Source organism: Dysidea avara, chromosome 10 (genome assembly GCF_963678975.1).
Source record: "Dysidea avara chromosome 10, odDysAvar1.4, whole genome shotgun sequence".
Taxonomy (NCBI): Eukaryota; Metazoa; Porifera; class Demospongiae; order Dictyoceratida; family Dysideidae; genus Dysidea; species Dysidea avara.
In genome coordinates, this window is record NC_089281.1 from 26,748,921 (window position 1) to 26,768,519 (window position 19,599).

The 19,599-nt window shown below is 39.2% G+C and overlaps 1 protein-coding gene across 1 annotated transcript in view; it reads left to right on the forward strand.

Annotated features, from left to right (window-relative positions):
- The window catches only part of LOC136236873 (protein mono-ADP-ribosyltransferase PARP14-like), a 290,930-nt gene that overhangs the window by 168,007 nt on the left and 103,324 nt on the right, over positions 1–19,599 (forward strand). The window lies entirely within an intron of this gene.

Consider the following 19,599-nt stretch of genomic DNA (forward strand, 5'->3'; position numbering starts at 1 on the left):
GCTTATAAATTCAAGTGTTGCATTTGAAACATTAAGGCTGCTGAGTTGTCACTTCGACTTGAGTTTTCCTCGCTTTGACTTGACTGCAATCGACGAAGAGATTTGAGACAGACTGATATTCGACGGCTTGTTCCTCTGAACACACTGACTCAGCCACTCAGTGCTGGACGGCGACATCAGTGATCAGTGATTCATGTGATTGGATAATACTCGAGTGGAAGTTGTATTACTTCATCCTGTTAGTTGAGACTAAGCTCCAGACAACTGAAAGGGCCTGTTCATTCAAACAATTTCCGGCCGGGGTGAATAGAATGTGGACTATCATACTGAGACAGGTCATAGATCTGAGTGCCACTGCTACTATGGTCAAAGGTAAGCTATGCACGCTACAACTGGCCTATGTGCTTCCAATTTTGGCACAGTACGTACTTTAGTAAGCTGTAAATAGCTAGCTGTGCTACAACAAAAAACTAAACAAACTAGTATTTTAAAAATTGTTAATTTAAAAATGAAGTAGAGATCTATGCAACAAAAAGTAGTGAGACAAGAGATGAATGATGGTATTACAGCATAGCTCAATGGGAAAGTCCCTACTTTGGCACATTAGCTATAATTTTGCTCAATGCCGAAGTAGGGACTTTCCCATCGAGCTATGCTGTAATACCATCATTCATCTCTTGTTTCACAACTTTTTATTGCATAGATCCCTACTTCATTTTTAAATTAACAATTTTTAAAATACTAGTATTTCATGGACTTTAATATCTAGTATATAGTGACTTGGCAGGTTAAAAAATAAATATTAATTTAGTTGCAGCTGACTATTAGAGCACATATGTCTCAATAACCATAGAGTCTGGTTGTTAAGTGCATGTATAAGTGACCATCTCAGCAAAAACGCCCATCTAGTTTGCACAACTTCCAATTTCGTTTTTATTATCTACGGTCTCCAAGGAAAGGATCACCAAAGTTTCAGCTTATTTTTTATACCACTATTTCGCTCCATATGATTCATAAAATCATGATCGCTATAGTGCTGGTAAACCATCACCGCATGATAACACTCCAAATATGGGTTGGTGCTATCAAGCATCACACAATGAATAATTACTGAAACTCGGCAAATAAACAATGTGATGAATCATTGACACTTCTGGTATCCTTCATCAGTACTAATCAAAGGTGGGTGCATATAATCGTAATTCATAAACGCCCCTGGAGAAAACACAAGAGGAAACAAGTGAAAGGAGGATGGAAGGTGCTACTCCTGTGAAAGTCAAGAAGACAGACATAGACGAAGGCATATGGAACTGTACAGACAAAGACGGGACAAAGAAATTTAGAACAGAAACAAGCAAGAGTAGCCAGACAGAGAGAATACCACAGACAGAGAAGAGCTAAGATGACACCTGAACAACATGATAGTTTATTACTACAAAGAAGAGAAAGGTATCACCAGAGAAAAAGTAATGTGCCCTTGCATGATATAAAGTTGACTCTGTCACCACCATCACTGAATACTCCGTCACCACCATCACTGAATACTCTGTCACCGTCATCACTGAATACTCCATCACCACCATCGCTGAATACTCCATCACCACCATCGCTGAATACTCCGTCACCACCATCACTGAATACTCCATCATCATCACTGAATACTCCGTCGCCATCATCACTGAATACTCTGTCATCACCATCAATATGGTACAATTCTCAGTCACTTACATTAATCACCTATTTCCTGTATTTTGTAACATAATCTGACTTATTCATTAGTAATACAGTTGAAAGTTAACTGCCGAATTATACAATCATCATACAGTATGATAGTACTGTATAGTAGGGGTTGGTAAGAAATCACATGGTTTCGTGGATTTTTGCACCTTAAAAAATAGCCTTGCAATAAGATTTACCTGAAAAAACCACCTGGAATGCATTAGTACTGTTATAATGATGCTGTACCTTAGTTAAACGAAGCGAAAAGTGGAATGTTTTGATGTACAGTGAGTTTTAAAAATTTTGAAATTCACCTGGATTTCATCTGCCAGCCTGCCAGCTGTAAGACCTGGTAGCACTAGGCATACGGCTCCAGAAATTTCAGACAGCCAAGGTAATGACGGCAGATTCACAAATCTGTTGTTCCAATTACGTCCTGTCCACTGAACCATGCTGTTTGCTTTCGTCATTCATTTGTTCCTTTGTTCTTCTCGAAGGATAAATAATAGTTGAAGCACTTAATAGTTGCGGCGCGTACCACAACTTCAAACACGTGATTTTAACAAAGTGTGAATATGTGTGCGTAAGATGAGGGTGAACGGGTGTAGTACCCAATGAGTTGTCTCTAGCACTTATTAATGCTAGGTAGTCATTGTATATAGTCTAAATTATCAGTTTAACTTTATTGTGAGGTAGCCAGCTAATCAGTAGCTAATAATGTCCTTGAGGGGCGGATCCACCCTTGGTATCCAGACTTCTAAAAGCGAGGGTTCCATTCTTAATGGTGAACTCTCCAGCAATGTTTTACTGTGAATTCATCAATATTTAGGCTATTAGAAATGCAGCTGAAGCCTTAAACAGTTGCTGTGATAGTTTCAAAAGACAAATCGATAATTATTTTTAGAGGCGCTTATTGCATACGAAGGTAAAAGATAGCCTCATACTATGTGGAAAACAAAAAGAGTATGTAATATAGCTAGCTAGCTAGCTAGACAAAAAAAAGTTAACAAACTAACTATTTAAAAAATTATAAATTTCAAAAGGAAGTAGGGGTTGATATAATATACATGCTACAAAAAGTAAGGAAACAAGCTCAAAAATGTTACAGCTGAAATGAGAAATGATCCAGCAGTAAAAAGTAAGGAAACAAGATTATACAACTACTTGCTAAAATGAGACACACTTCAATATCAACTTTTGGCTAGCATCTTGAAATGAGACCATCAAATTAGCCAAAAGTAGGGATTAAAGTATGTCTCATTCTAGCAAGTAGTCGTCTAATCTTGTTTCCTTACTTTTTACTGCTGGATCATTTCTCATTTCAGCTGTAACATTTTTGAGCTTGTTTCCTTACTTTTTGTAGCATGTATATTATATCAACCCCTACTTCCTTTTGAAATTTTTAATTTTTAAATAGCTAGTACATGTAGGATTAGTGACACTTCTGGCACAATCAAAACATCACATGAATTTATTTCTTGTTCAAATTGATCCTCCATCTAAGATGACCAAAAACATACATTTATGAACAGTACTTTATACAGGTTTACCTTCTGTACATCATTATCATGCACTGCGATCTATATAGCCCCTCAGGCTCGCCCCTGCTGCAGTTAGCATCTGTCTAGTACAGTGACTTTACTTAAAATATACCATTTTGACATGGGCATTCAAAGGTGCCGCTCAGGATTTAACAGGCATCTTCACTGGATATTACCTGGGCAATATCATGGGAACGCGGTTTGCTCATGGCTTTGATGCCCAACCAGTTCAAAGATACGACAACTTTGACTTGTTATATTGAGCGACATGGAGTAGTTAATTACAACTACACGAAAAAAATTGGAATTTTCAACTAGAGTAGGGACCATAGCACATCGATATAAAGTACTGAAACAAGTTGGAGTAGTCCACAATATTAAATCACAGTAAAACAATAAGAAGTGTTGTATCCCTACTGTGCTCAAGATACCATAACAGAAATGCACAGTAGGAATATAACACTTCTTATTGCTTTAATATCGTGGACTATTCCAACTTGTTTCAGTACCTTTTATCGATGTGCTATGGTCCCTACTCTAGTTGAAAATTCCAACTTTTTTCGTGTACTTGTTTACTAACTTATTTTGTAAATAAAGTTTAAGTTATTAAACACAGTTAATGTTGTGAAGCGTAGGCCGTGCAAGTATCCAAAATATTAGCATGCAACAGTGGGCTATAATAAGAACAACGCATGCGTAGCATCGTGAGCAGAACACGTTGGCAGTAATTCATACCTGTTATAAGAAATCTTACCAGTTACGGTGGCTTTAAATCTTCAAGATGAGTACTCGTTGTTCTCGCTGGCTGAGGAGGAGAGGGTCGTCATCCTTAAGAAGTTCGACTGCTGGATTGAGCAAGTGAGGAGCTTTGTCACGCCGGGGGAAGGGCCGCCTCAAGGAACAAGTGTTCCAGACAGGACGACAATGCGACAAGATGTGACATTATAATACTAGTAGCTGCCGTAAGGGTCGTTTCTAGAATTGAGTCGCTTACCTCAGCCCACACATGGTATCACTGTCACCTGGGACGGCTCCATCGCCACTGGACTCAACACCAACATCAGTAACTACAACTCCACCTCATACCATAGCCAGTTCGTTGGATGCCACCTAATCCACACAAAATGCAGGGAGATTGTGTGGCAGGTATCAATCAGAATCTTCGGGGGGGAGGGGGAACTTGAACGCCCCGACTATCGCGAAACGGCCTCAGACGAGATGCTGCATTGAGTAAGCAACAGTATAACACCAATTGGTGTACTAGTATAAGCTTACACACTATACCCACATACCCTGTGTATATATGCATGTAATGAGTAGGGATGTACTGATACATATCATATTGGTGGCCAATATGGAGATTTCTGCCAATATCGGTTAGTCTCAATATAGCCACCAAAACCGCTATGATATATCGAAATAGTCTTTGCCATGGTAAAGCCACATTTTATCCTCTGTTATACAGCAAACAAGGCTGGGGAAATAGTAGTTTTCTATATCCTTGAAAAGAAGTGCTACACTACGAGAAGTCATAGAAATATGCGCTTAACAAACAGTCATTGTTACAATACTTACCTACCATACAACAAATGATCATAGTGGAGAGCTATAAAAAGCAACCACGGGATGAATAAACCAGAAACACAGCTTGAAACAACCAGCTATCATTACAAGCCATTAAAATACGGAGTAATGTGGACTCATCTTGGTGGGAGCATGCATTAAAATATTTTGTGGGTGCCTCACTGTCTGGGTTGTTAATTGAGGCCACACCACCACAGGCAATCAAGCATTTTCAGTGATTGTTAGCACTTAGAACTGCTTACTAAGTGTATCTTATGCAAGTTAAAGTTCCCCAGTTTCTTCTAATTTAAATGTATAGCTACACTGTATTATATTGTGTCGGTATCGGTGTTCTGACTCAGTATATCGCTTTATATCGGATCGGTTCAGAAATTTCTCTATCGGTATACCTCTAGTAATGTGTAAAATAATAAGATTTGCTTTGTACTGGTGAGCTTAGTAGTGAGCTCATACATAGATACAGTGTAGCCACCAATTACTGATGCTACTTTCAAAAAAAAAAATTATAGGAAACAACTAAGTACCTGAATTCAGTGACATTAATTGTGCATTTAAAGTGAAAAATTCTATTGTGTGCAATTAAATTTAAAATAAATAAATAAATAATGCAACCACAGATGTGTATTAAATGCATTAATAGACTTCTGTATTCTATAGCATACTATATTGGTTTCTTCATTGCTGCTTAGTGGCTTGTAGTCAACATCAGCAGGGACTGGATAGTCAACTAGAGAATGCAGAATACAATGAAGTGTCAGGAAACTAGCTACATACATGCATATATAGCTAGTCACCGGCCTTAGAAGGTGACTGCATTAATGGTGGTATGAAGAAAAAAATTTTTAAAAACACACACACACATACAAACACGGTAATCATAAATTGTATACAGAAAAGCAGCCAGGTACGTGTTAGAACTTTGCATAGCAGTTTCACGGTGTTGTGTCAGCTTCTTGCACACCGTACCCTTGAGTCTTATAATAGTCCCAAAGAAAAGTCCATTTATTGTCATTAAAGGAAACTTCAACCTATACAACTGCAACAGGAATCATTTCAAAACACAGTGCTTACTCTAATGTGTACATGATACAGTGTCTTCGTTATATATCTGTAGTTCTATGGTTAGGATGTGCTCCACAATTTTGCCAGGCAATTGGCATGGGACACACCATTGTGTTGTTAGTTGCATGTTAGTTTACTTGTGTGTTATGTCTTCCTAATGTTTATATTGTCACATTTGCTTGATATGTATGTCATCACCATTGCTTGTTTGTATACCAACATATGTCACTGCCACTGCTTGTTTCGTATGTCACCGTTGCTCGGTTTGCACATCATCTTCCGTATGTTGCAAGCATAACTTATCGTGCATATTACTAGATGTTGCCACCATCAAAATTTCTGCTCATTGCATGGTCTAAATTAAATAAACAACCTTGATGCTCAGGGGGTTAGGTCACAATATATATATATAATATATATCATGACCTACCTATGGCCTCTATTGTAAAAAGTTTAGGACAGAGACGCTTCTCTGCTCTAAACTCTTTCATTACCCAAGCATCAATAAACCAAAAGTACTTCCTACTTTGGCCCCGCTGGAATTACATAACCTTGCCTAGGCCATATACCATGGCAGATGAGGCCCCTAGCACTTACCAAACCCCCTCCTCAATCAATGGATTGCTGGAGATGAAGAATGAAGATCCAAGGAACAGACCACATAAGTAGGTGAGTGGTAGCATAACTAAACATTTAATAATTTTATTGTGACTGGTGAACCCACGCATACCGCATCTGAAATGGCGCCGCGCACCCCAGCTATATATATCAATTATCATCTGAAAAGTGAAGTATCCTTTACGCTTTGTTGTCAGCTATGTTCAACCCGTTACACAGCATTTCAAATCAAGAACTGTTTGGAAAGCACCACTACAATCTATGCATACCAAAAGAAATGGTGCCGTGCTCCCCAATTTTATTAATTATCATCTGAAAAGTGAAGTATCCATTATGCTTCACTGTCGGCTATGTTCAACCCATTACACAGCAATACGAATTAAGAACTCTTTGAAAAGTACCTCTGCAATCAAAATAGCCACTATGAAAAATGCGGACAATTTCTGTTTCGAAGGGAAACCATCACATGCTACCACCAAATCAACACCTTTCCCTGTCAGCAAAGATGAATGGGACACAAAGGAGGACACTGGTAAATCCATGAAGAATGCATTGTATGTACTGCGGTATGCCAAAATGCGAATGTCGGGCTGAAGCGACGTTGAACAGTGAAAAATCAAGCCCGTAGCCTTAGCTGTTATCGAGTTATGCTTGTCTGAAGACATCAGTCAGTCAGTAGAAAATTCCGTCGAATTAAAAATTTTTGAAACTCTGTAGCAACTTGTTGAAAGTGTTTTGGGTTGATCTAAAAGCTTGTTTGGGCTTAGTTTTACCTTACCAATACTGCCTAATCGTCGTCAGGGAAAATTGAGGCTGGTGATGTTATTTCGTGGGCCACCCCTACCCCTTTGTGGTCCCTACTATACAGTTACTATCGTACTGTATGATGGGGTTTGGGTTTACAAGTTAGGCTAGGCTCGGTGTAATTGCTAAGTTTAGATTATTTGACTGTAACTAAACAATATTCTAAGACGAATGATCTGTAAAAATGATCGCTTGGGCAATCCATGGATGTGTATTTCTATGCACTGTGCGGGGGGGGCATGTTAGCTTTTGAGCAGACCACGAAACAAGAAGAATATGACAATTAGGTGAGTAGCTTATAGTCCTAAGTACTTAGCTTAATGTATTAACTTACCTACCGCCATGATAGTGAAGGTTTAATCGGTCTGTACATGGAGTAACTATCGTAGTGCAAACCTTTTGTGATTTGAAAGACATCACACTAACAGTCATGGAGTTATAACAAAAACAACAACTATGTGTAAAAAGTGCATGGTTGAGTTTTGTTAATAAAAAAGTATTACTTGTCATGCCCACCAGGCAAACTAGTTTATGGAATCAACTGAAAATAGGCAGAGAGGTAGATTAATTGTTGAACAAACTTTTAGTGGTTAATAAGGAATCAGATAAAAAACCACTGAGTTACACTACAAAAGTCAACTAGGTGTAACAAGTGCGCGACCGAGATACTCTAATAGTGCAGTCACCCTAATAGAACATTCAGCTTCATAATAAGTCACTCTATTAGAACGTTCAACTACAATCAAGTCACCATATAGAGAGTTCAGCTAACACCAAGTCACCCAAAAGAGAGTTCAACTACAATCAAGTCACCCTGCAGAGAGTTCAATTACAAAGAAATCACCCTGTAGAGAGTTCAACTACAGACAAATCACCCCAAAGAGAGTTCAGCTGCAAACAAATCACCCTGTGGAGAGCTCAGCTACAAACAAGTCACCCTGTGGAGAGGTCAGCCACAAACAAAGTACTTGTAGAGTTAAGTTTAAAAAGTGTCAAGCTACAAACAAGCCACCATGTAGAGTTCAGCTACAAACAAATCTTCCTGTAAAGAGTTCAGTAAGTCACAATGTAGAGATTTCAGTTTTACCCAAATCACCCTGTGGAGAGTTGAGCCACAAACAAGTCACCCTGTAGAGAGTTTAACAAAGAACCTTGTGGAGAGATCAAGTACAAAGAAATCAACCTGTGGAGAGTTCAGCTACAAACAAGTCACCTGTAGAATTCAGCTAAAAAGGTAATCCTAGAGAGAGTTCAGCTGCAAACAAGTCACCCTGTAGAGATTTCAGCTAGCTACAAACTATCACTCTGTGGAATCTCAGCCACAAGCAAGTCACCTGGTAGAGAGTTCTGCTACAAACAAATCATCCTGTGGAGAGTCCAGCTACAAAAAATTGCCTTTGGAAAATTCAGCCACAAACAGTGTTTAGCATTTGCTTACTAAACTCTGTAGAGAGTTTAGTGAACAAGTCAACCTCTAGGGTGTTCAGCTACAAACAAGTTACTTGGTACAGAATTCAGTTACAAACAATCACCCTGTAGAAAGTTCAGCCAAAAAATAAATCACCATGTAAAGAGTTCAGCTAGCCCTGTAGAGAGTACAGCTACAAACAAGTCACCTGGTAGAGAGTTTAGCTACAAACAAGCCACCCTGTAGAGATGTTCAGCTGCAAACAAATTCCCATTTGGAAGGATCAGCCACAAACAAGTCACCAGTACAAACAAATCACCCTGTGGAGAGTTCAGCTACAAAAATCTCTCAGTAGATCATTCAGCTACCAACAATCACTCTGTAAAAAATTCAACTACAAACTAATCACCCTATGGAGAATTCGGTATTAAACAAGTCAACATGAAGAGATTTCAGCCACAAAATGTTACTCAATAGAGAGTTCAGCTACATGCAAACAAATCATCCAGAGAGAGTTCAGCTACAATGAAGTCATCCTGTAGAGAGTTCAGCTACATCCTGTGGAGAAGTCAGGTACAAACAAGTCATTCTGAAGAGAGTCCAGCTACATAGAGAGATCAGCCAGAAATAAATCACACTCTAGAGAGATCAGCTAGAAATAAATCACCGTGTAGAGAGATCAGCTAGAAACAAATCACCCTGTATCAGCTAGAAACAAGTCACCCTGCATAGAGTTCAGCTAGGTTTCAAGTCACCCTTGTATCTTAAGAATGTAATGATTAATCTGGCTCACGTATAGTATTGTGCTTTGTTATTGAGTTTTGTACACGTAGGCCAGTTGTAAATTTCCTAGGCTTATAGTTGTAGTTGTGTATGATTTGCTGTTGTACATGATTGGTAATCATTGATAATCATTCTTAATCGAACCCTACCATAACCCTGTAGAAAGTTCAGTAGAAACAAGCAGCCTTGTAGAGAGATCAGCTAGAAACAAGTCACTGTGTAGAGAAAGTTCATGCAGTTATTAGCAAGTCACCACGAAGAGAGATAAGCTAGAATCAAGTCACCCTAAGGAGGGTTCAGCTACAAAACAAATCTCAGCTAGAAACAAATCACCCTGCAGAGAGATCAACCAGAAACAAATTATCCTGTAGAGAGATCAGCATGATCAAGTCATCCAGTAGGGAGTTCAACTACATGTCAAGTCACCCTGTAGAGAGTTTAGCTAGCTACAAGTCACCCTGTACAAGTAACTTGTCACCCTGTATAGAGAGATCAGCTAGAAACAAGTCACCCTGTAGAGAGTTCAGCTGAAAACAAGTCACTCCAGCTAGAAACAAGTCATGCTATAGAAAGTTCAGCTACATTTCATGGAGTGTTTCAGCTAGAAATAAGTCACCCCGGTGGAAAGTTCAGCTACAAAGAAATCTCTCAATAGATCAATCGGGTTATCCTGCAAAGAGTTCATGAAATCACCCTGTAGAGAGATCAGCTAGAAACAAGTAACCCTGTAAAGAGATCGATTACATTTCAAACCATCCTGTAGAGAGATCAGCTAGAAACAAGTAACCCTGTAAAGAAATCAGCTACATTTCCAATCACCCTGTAGAGAGATCAACTAGAGATCAGCTACATTTCAAATCAAGACAAGATAAAGTATAGTAATGTGCTTGGCGTACTGACATTTCTGACCGGTCACAATAACTATAACCGGATTGAAAGACTTTGACATTATGACCTACCAAATAAGCTCCCAATAAACACTACATAATTATGTAAACTACTCACTCTCATGCATCAATGGCTGACCACACCACACGTTGGTCTGTCAAATCATGTAAAAAACATTACATATTGAGCACTGGGTAGGCAGTGACAGTAGCTGGTTTTCATACTATTGGGGTACCTCAAAGTTTGCAGCAACAAATTAGGAGAGTACACTATACCAGCCTTTACCCAGGTTCTTCACCAGTTGTGTAGCAATTCATACAATGCTCAACTTTTCATATAGATTCTGTAAATTTGTGTTTTTTTACTTCTTAAGATCACATGGAACTAGAAATCAGCTGTTTCCAATTTTTTCAACACTCGTTAACCACTAAAATCCAAGATGGCAGCCACCAAGATGAAAATCAATAAATATATTTATTTTTCACATGTAAGCAGTATAATAACTATACATGCCTCATTGTAACAGAACCTATTGTACAAGTGTTAATTGATTAATTATGTGGTTTGTGGTTTTAATTGTCTTTGGACTTTGTACCCTGAACTGAATGTGCATGAATGATTCTTGGTGTGAGTTCCTGCACAGCTTTTTTCCCTTTGATATTGTGCATGCTCATGCATTAACTGAAGACAACTGTAATAAGACATTGGCATGTTGAGATGCTTTGATATTTGTAAAGTATGCAGAGTTTTTATTCTGGTAAGACACATGTACATACCTACAGGGGTCTTACTAGAAAGGACACACAACCACAAACTTTAACAAACAATTTGCATATTTTGTGGGTTCCAAACAAAATTCCAGCTACACAGACCATTGTTTAAACACGTAAGACATGCATTTCTAGGATTCTTTAGTGGATAAACACCCCACAGGAATGATGTAAACATCATTCCTTTGGGTTATTTATCCACTGGCACTGCATGTCTTACCTATACTTACTGTAGAACTTAGCTCAGTAAGGTGGACCATTTTGGCTGTTCCTGATTGCAGTGCATGTAAGTTCTAATATAGCATTGTAATCAACTATCTAGTGTTTTTCTTCTCTATTTCCAGAAGATAACCTATGGCACAGAGTGAAGAACCCCCTGAGAATAGGGCACGCACAGATATAAACTATAAGCTATGCATAAAGTGTCAGAGCTCCAAAAAAGAACAACTAAAAGAACCACCAGAATCTGAGGAGCAGTCAACCTATGACAAATTTTTGACAGCGATTCGCTTGAGAGCAGGTTTTGGGAACAGTGAGTTTATTACACTCAGTGAAAAACTTGACAACTGGTGATCTAAAAGACAAGCATGCTGTGTGGCACAGAACATGTTATGCAGCAAGCACAAACAAAGAACATATAAAATGTGACGAAAAGCGATATAAACGAGCCTGTGCAACATCTGATGTTAGTCTTCTTCACCGAACCATATAGGGAGACCAGCTATCTCATCGCACCATGAAGAACCTGAAGAATTGTCAGTATCAGAAAGGTACACTCGTTCTAAATCCATGAAGTATGATAAAAGTAAGTACTTTTTCTGCCAAGGCAAATTTCAAGGTGTTTTGCACGAATGCCAGTCAGAAAATGTTGGAACTCAGATACAACATGTAGTGCAACACTGCAATAACCCAGAGTGGAAAGTGAACTATGCTTGTGTCATATCTGACAATGATGCACTGTCTCAAGACATAGTGTATCACAAGCAGTGTATAACTGAACAGTGGCAACTTCTGAAGCGCAAGCTTAAGTGTGGTGTAGACGGACTACCCTCCTCACAGATCCCTGTCAGTAGCAACACAGATGATAGTGTTCACTACATAGCAGCTGAAATTGAATTTTTTGCTGAAATACAGTAAAGTATCGAACAAGGTGAAATCATACCCATTGACGAAGCAGAAAGGGACTACGTGTTGAAGATGAAACAACACAAAATTGAATATAGGTCAAGATATTCAAATGCCCAAACAGCACGGAGATGGCTGCGACAGAAAATTGAGAAGAACGTCAAATTTGTTCAGTTCACACCATTGCCAAATAAGCCTACGCTGATACATTCCAATGCCAAACAAAATGCAGCAGTTGGAGAAGCAATAGACAGACCTGACCTGCATGATGACATGAGAAAGATCTTTGAAGCTTCACTGGGGATACGTAAATCGATTGAGCAGACCAAAAAAGACCCATGGGTTTTCAATGGAACATTGGAAAACTCTTCAGAAGATGTAGTTCCACACGAACTGCACAGCATGATTCTGTGGATCTTAAAGGGCATGTACACAGTAAAAGCCGAAGCTCGAGCACATGAATTGAATCAGTCAGCAACGGTCATCTCTCAGCAAATACTGCAAGCACATAAACCCAAGTCACCAACTGCTACTTTTCGGTCTACAATGGAAACTCCAATTACATTAGGCATTTCCTTGCATTGTGATCACAAATGGAGAAGCCACAAATTGGCAAGTCTTCTGTCACATGCTGGAGTGGGAGTTCCATACCAAAGAGTAAAACAGTGTATAACTCAAATTGCCAAAGATGTACAGGAGAACATAGAGAAGCACAATGGGAACTATGTACCACCAGGACTTCACAGGCAGCGAAGACTCCGTTTCTCACTCGATAACATTGATGCCCAAGTTGACACACCAGATGGTCGAAACTCATTCCATGCAACAGCTATGGCTGTGTACCAAAGAGAGCCAAGTGTAGAGGATGCCATTGATGTTGTGGTGGAGCATGTAACGCCAACACAAAATAAATCTGCAAGGTCTTTGAAAGACGTTACCACCACAATTGCACCTCTCATACATTGTACAATATCAGGCAGCCCCAAACCTCCAGTTAGCCCACACTATCCAGATTTCAAGATCGGAAGAAATATAGATCAGCTGAAAAGATCTGAAGTAGATGATCTTGCCTGGTTGCTAGTATGCCACTTTTATCGCAATGCAGTGAACACATTCAGTCTACAATGTGAAGATTCACAGGAGAGCGAAGTAAATCAGGATATTCCCCAACCCATACCTGTATGGGCAGCATATAATTCACTTACATGCTCATCACATTCCAAGGTTGATGACTCCTACAAATTGGACAAGGTTCATGGACTTCCACTCATCAATTCACCTGCTCATGAGTGGACCATCCTTATGACTGCTCTTCTGTAACTTCATAATCTTAACCAACTGATGAGGACTGAAGACAACAGTGAACCAACACTTGTGTGGCTAGACATGGACTTGTACAAAAGAGTGTGCAAACTCTCTTTTCTGGATCATCAGTTCCAAGACAACATTATTGCAAGCCCTGGTCCTTTTCATATAGTTCTCTGTGCCTTACGGTGTCTAGGAGCAACAGTTGACAGCAGCAGCCTGGATGGGGCATGGATTGAAGCTGACCTCTACAGCAGCGTAACAGTGGCTCAAATACTAAATGGTAAACACCACAACTGAGCGCCCAATGCACATCAAATCTCTCTGCAAGTTCTCTTTGACTTGTGGATCAAAGCATTTTTTGAAGAAACCCTACTGTGTATCAAAACCTTTTGTCTTCAATGGAAGCTGTATGGGAAGCTTGTAGCACATTGCCGACTAGTCAGTTTGATTAGCACCCTGGAACTGGAAAAGCGGTTGGAAGAATTCAATCAGAAGAATGACAAGTATCCTATGTACAGATGGGCTCATTCATACATGAAGCAAGCAGCAACTTGCTTCAGTTCATGAGAGGTACTCAGGATTGTAACTGGCTTTTGCATCTTGCTTCTCTAGAAAAAATGTGTGTCTACTTCTTTGCATTCAACAGGCATGACTATGCCCAGAATATTCCAGATCGTCATAGCACATATGTACAAACTAGAGACCAGCCATCCACACATATGGAATGATCTGAAAAGTAGAGAGTTTGTTGTCAACACAAATCCCATTGCGTTCACATCCATTGGCCCAGATCAAGCCCAGGGGCATCTAAACGAAGTTCTTAAAGGTGATGGTGCCATTTCAGGCATAACAACTGATCCTCAAGGATTGCTGAAGTACTGTCTGAGTTCACCAGAACTCGCAAGGCTTGCTGGAGAGACTGAACAGATACTGAACATTACAAAATCTAGAGCAAAGTAGCACTATCAGCATTCTTCAGCCACAACCACTCAACAAGAGCAAGCTGTAAGGCAACTGAAGATTGTGGTGGCAAAATCAAACCCATTCATTATATCGGAGAATGAAGATACTTCAGAGTTACAGCATCAACAATTCACTAAAGGACAGAACCAGAGAGTGTCGCACAGCAGGGAGAACACAGTACAAGGGGTATAAAGTAGATGAAACTACACGTATTACAGACTTCAAGTCATTTCTGAGCACCAAGCCAATCTTGTATTATTTCTTGCACAAAAAGCTGTTCAATTGTGCAAAGTACCACTCACCACACATGCACATAAAGGCGTCTTTTCTTCCCAGCCGAACATGGTGAACATTCCAAGTACACAAGAGGAAGCAGATACACTGTTGATCTTGTATGCAGTGGCAGTGAGTCGTCAGGGCAATACTGTTCACATATATTCTTGTGATACTGATGAGCTAGTGCTTGAACTGTGAAGAGTTCCAGATCTCAAGCCAAACAGTGTTATCATCATGGGTACTGGAGATAAACGACGACAAATCAAACTCAAGCCCATTTATGTTGCTCTAGGTGCGGAAAGAGCAGCAGCATTGCCAGGATTTCATGCACTCACTGGTAGTGATACCACTGGTCACATCAAAGGAAAGGGGAAGTCATCATGTTTCAAGGTTTTCATGAAAGCAGATGAAGATGTGATCTGTGCTCTTGTTGGGCTGGGTGTTGGAGTGTACCCATCCCCAGGGGTGTTGGCTGGATGTGAAAAGTTATTGTGTCAGCTGTTCAACTCTGAGTTTACATCAGCCAAGGCACTGAGGGGGCACATGTTCAAGAAGCTGAAGAGTAACCAAGGTGTGGAGAAGCTACTTCCAACTCAGGGATGTATAACTGAGCATAATATATTGCGTGCACACCTACAAGCCAGTGTATGGTTGCAGGATTTAGTAGCTAGACCAATAATACAGGATCCAGTTACTCTGGGATGGCAACAACTGGAGGATGGCCACTATGTCCCAGTAGTCTCAAACATTCCACTAGCACCAGAGGCTGTGGTGGAACTTGTGAAGTGTTCGTGTGTCGCCAGCAAGTGCAGTGGACGGTGCTCTTGTAAGATGCATAATGTAGCGTGTACAGAGCTCTGCAAGTGTGAAGGAGCTGAGGACACATACCGCAATGTTACAATTACTCAGAATCCAAGTGATGATGAGGAAAATGAGGACTTTGAAAATCAAGACTTAGATGATTAATTGTTATTATTATATATAATTATTAACACCTATTAGTGCACCAACACCTATAATTATTTTATAACATCTATATTATTATATAACACCCATATTGTCATTGTAACAACCATAATTATAAGCAGATATTTTTATTACCTCTAAATGGGGCAATTTCTTGTTATGGCAGCCATCTTGGATTTTTGTAATCGTTTATGGATTTAAAAATTGGAAACAGTTTTTTTGTGTTCTTTGTGAACTTAAGAAGTGAAAAATTATAAGTTTCCAAAATCTATATGAAAACTTGACCAAATTACACAATGACATATACTAGTATCTTATGTATGCATGGTGACCACCAAATACATCCATACACTCAGCGCATTCCCCACACACATCATTATGTCATGCTCGCTTACACTAAACACATTCCATGATTGCACACTTGTATTACTGTGCTCCCCTATACACTCAGCACATTCCAGATAACACCATGCTCACCTATGCACTCAGCACACTCCAGACAACACCTTGAGCAGAAATCTGCTTAATAGTTAGAAGTATATCCTTTGGTACAGCATTTTTCTGTTTGTTTATTGGTTGCTTGCAAAAAAAAAATATGTGATACAGATAGCCAGCTTAACCTGATGGTACTGCGAGATACTCTTAGCAATGACACAAATTTCCATCAGAAATTGATTTTTAATCCTCATGTGGAATGTGCATGTGATTGCATCTTGATTTTGCAAGTAATCTGAAAAGAAAAGATGATATCCACCACCTTTTGTTAGCCACTGGCATCACATGATAGCACCCATAGTGCAAGGTACCACTAAATAACAAGTTAGGATCAAAGTGGTGTAGTAAGATAACATAGAAAACTGAACAATCTGATATACAAAACAGTTAGACTGATATAATAGCAACCCTAAATGTAGCCATGTAGTTTGAAGGAGCTAAATGGGTTGTTGATCTATATTGCACTTAGGACAAGTTCAAAAGTTTTAATGCCACTGGCTTTAGTTATGGTTGGTTGCCTATGAGGATGTGGCCTGTATTAACACCATAAACAATAAAGTCCCCACAAATATTTCATTAGATCCCCTACTAATATTAGTTCAGATAGCTGTGAAAAAATGGCTAGTGATTTGTGTTCACTTGTTCCTCCCATGACACTTTTCAAGACTGACCTAGGCTGCACGTGTTTGTTGTACTGATAGTAAGCCCTGAATACTAAAAGCAACCAAGTGTGTATTTTATGGCTTCTTGTAGCATTTTAAAACTACAACTGTACAACAAAAAACTGTTGTTTTCCAGTAGTTTTAGGGGTGAACACACCTTATTGCACTACCAAGAAATGTGCACAAGTGGCAATATATCTAGCTTGTTCGCGACAACCCCGGTCACAACTTTAATCTACACAGCGCTTTAGAGGCCTACCAATGTACCAATCACATCTGTTCGTGCTGGTGACTGAAAAGCCATGTTATTCCATATAATGCCCACTGCAAAACGACTAATTAGTACCATTCCTATGACAGGTCTACTAACTCTGATGATTGTTTACTAATTGTTTTTACCAAGTTGGTGGATAGTTCATCGATCAAGTATTCAGGTGAGTACCAGGTGGCACAGTAAGTCCCAAGTCACCATGCCACCAGCTGTCAGTAGATGCACTCAGGCGTGAAGAATGTTGATTAAACAAAACATAGTCATGTTGTAACATTGTTTGCATCGTGCTGTGTTTATCTTTACCTGGCTTGTTAGCTGCAATTATTTTCTACTTTCAGTGTTGCCAATTCAATAATGTATTGCAGCATGCAGTACTAGCTAGCTACAATAATTTGTTACAACTCTTCTGTCGTATTTTCCTGGGTACGTATTTTCCTGGGCACACCAGCTGTGCTGTCTGCCCAGTAACAATACTGTCAATAAAAATAGTGTACAAATCACTATACCATTGCCATGCCACTGATACTGGTGGGAATATAGGGTCTACTGTAATTAATGTGTCATATCTATAGGCATTGCATTTTATCCTTTGAAAGCACTGCCATCTTTCACAGCAATCTGCTACATGTTCTCCAAAATTTTACAGTGGAAATACTCTGTTTCTTTTATCCCAGATCTCACTGTAGTCTGTCCTTGGCAATTCCAGCCATGTCTTAATCCAGCACCCTGATCCATCCTCACATGAGGTTATAGTTGGCTCACTAAGCAGCCTAGTTTTGGCAAGGTTACACTCATCAGGAGCTAATAAATGCCTTTCCACAAAACTCTCAATAGCTTCTAGTACTGAGACTGTAGGATGATTTTAAAGGCCGCTAATCAAACATAGTACTTGTTGATATCAAACCAGTACAGCATAGTAACTGCTTAAGAATCACCCCTAGAATGATGTGCACCACTTGCCGCATTTTAGGTGGTGCACATCATTCTAGGGGTGATTCTTAAGCAGTTACTATGCCATACTATTTGATACCAACAAGTACTAAGTTTGATTAGGGATTATAGAAATGAAAAATAGTGAAACAAGGGACATCAGTGCACCTGAAGATATACTAGTGGACATTTAAACCCTATGTCAGTCGTGGGTATAGACTGAAGGGAATTAAATGTCCACTAGTATATCTTCAGGTGTACCCGTTCACTACTTTTTATTTCTTTCTTTCCTTGTACTTGTCCATTTGTAACATAACTATGACTGGTGAACCCACACTTACCACATCAAAAGAAAGAATGGGGTCAGACTTATGTTTTCATCTGAGCATGTATGCCAACTATCAATTAATAAGAAGTGAAGTGGCTTTATTTTCAGCTAATGCTCAGCTCATTACACGGCAACAGAAATAAAGAACAGTACGAGAAGCACCTCTACAATCAATCCAGTCACTATAAAAAATATAGACGATGCCTGTAACAATCATAGGGAAGCCATCATCTTGAGCTGTCAGCGAAGAGAAATGGGAGGACAAAGGTAAGTCAACGATGTGCGCATTGTACATACTGTGATAGGCCAAAAGGCACCTGTCAGGCTGAAGCAATGTCTAGCAGTGACAAAATCAAGCCCATAGCCTTGTAATTAACTGTTATTGAGTTACTCTTGTATGAGGGCATGCAGGCAGGCAGTAGTGTAATTAGTCAGTCAGTAGAAAATTCCACTGAATAAATCATTTTTTAGTTTTGTAACAACCTATTGGAAGCATTTCAGGTTATGCTGAAGGCATTAGTTATACCACCATAAAAGTATTGTGAAGCTGGTTTCTTGTTTTTTGTGAAAAAGTGCAAACCTCCATGATTAATATTAATTGGATGCCTGTTTTGGAAGTAGTACATCATCTTGTTCTTAGAGAGTCTTAATTGTTGACAAGCATGGAAATTCACAGAAAGTTTTCATCTCAACAACTAAGCTTCTGTAATATTGACACCAGTTCCTGACAGATAATATTTTGACAATTGTTCATAAAGGAAGCATTTGTTTACAACATTATGGCAGTTAAGATAAAGATGCTTTGCTTTTAAGTTTGGCAATTCCAGTACGCCTACTTCTTCAATTGCTATAATTGAATGGGCGATTGTGCCAGATGTACAAATTTGTCAAATACATAATATGACTAGTAGATTAAAAAATATTAATTTAAAAATGAAGTAGGGATCCAAGTAATAAAAAGGAGTGAAACAAGAGATGAATATGTATTTATAATGCTAGCACAGTGAAAATATGAATTAGTGACATTGCCCTGGTAAATGAAAGGCTGACTCAAGATACTCCAATACAACAGTCACCCTAATACAACAGTCACACATG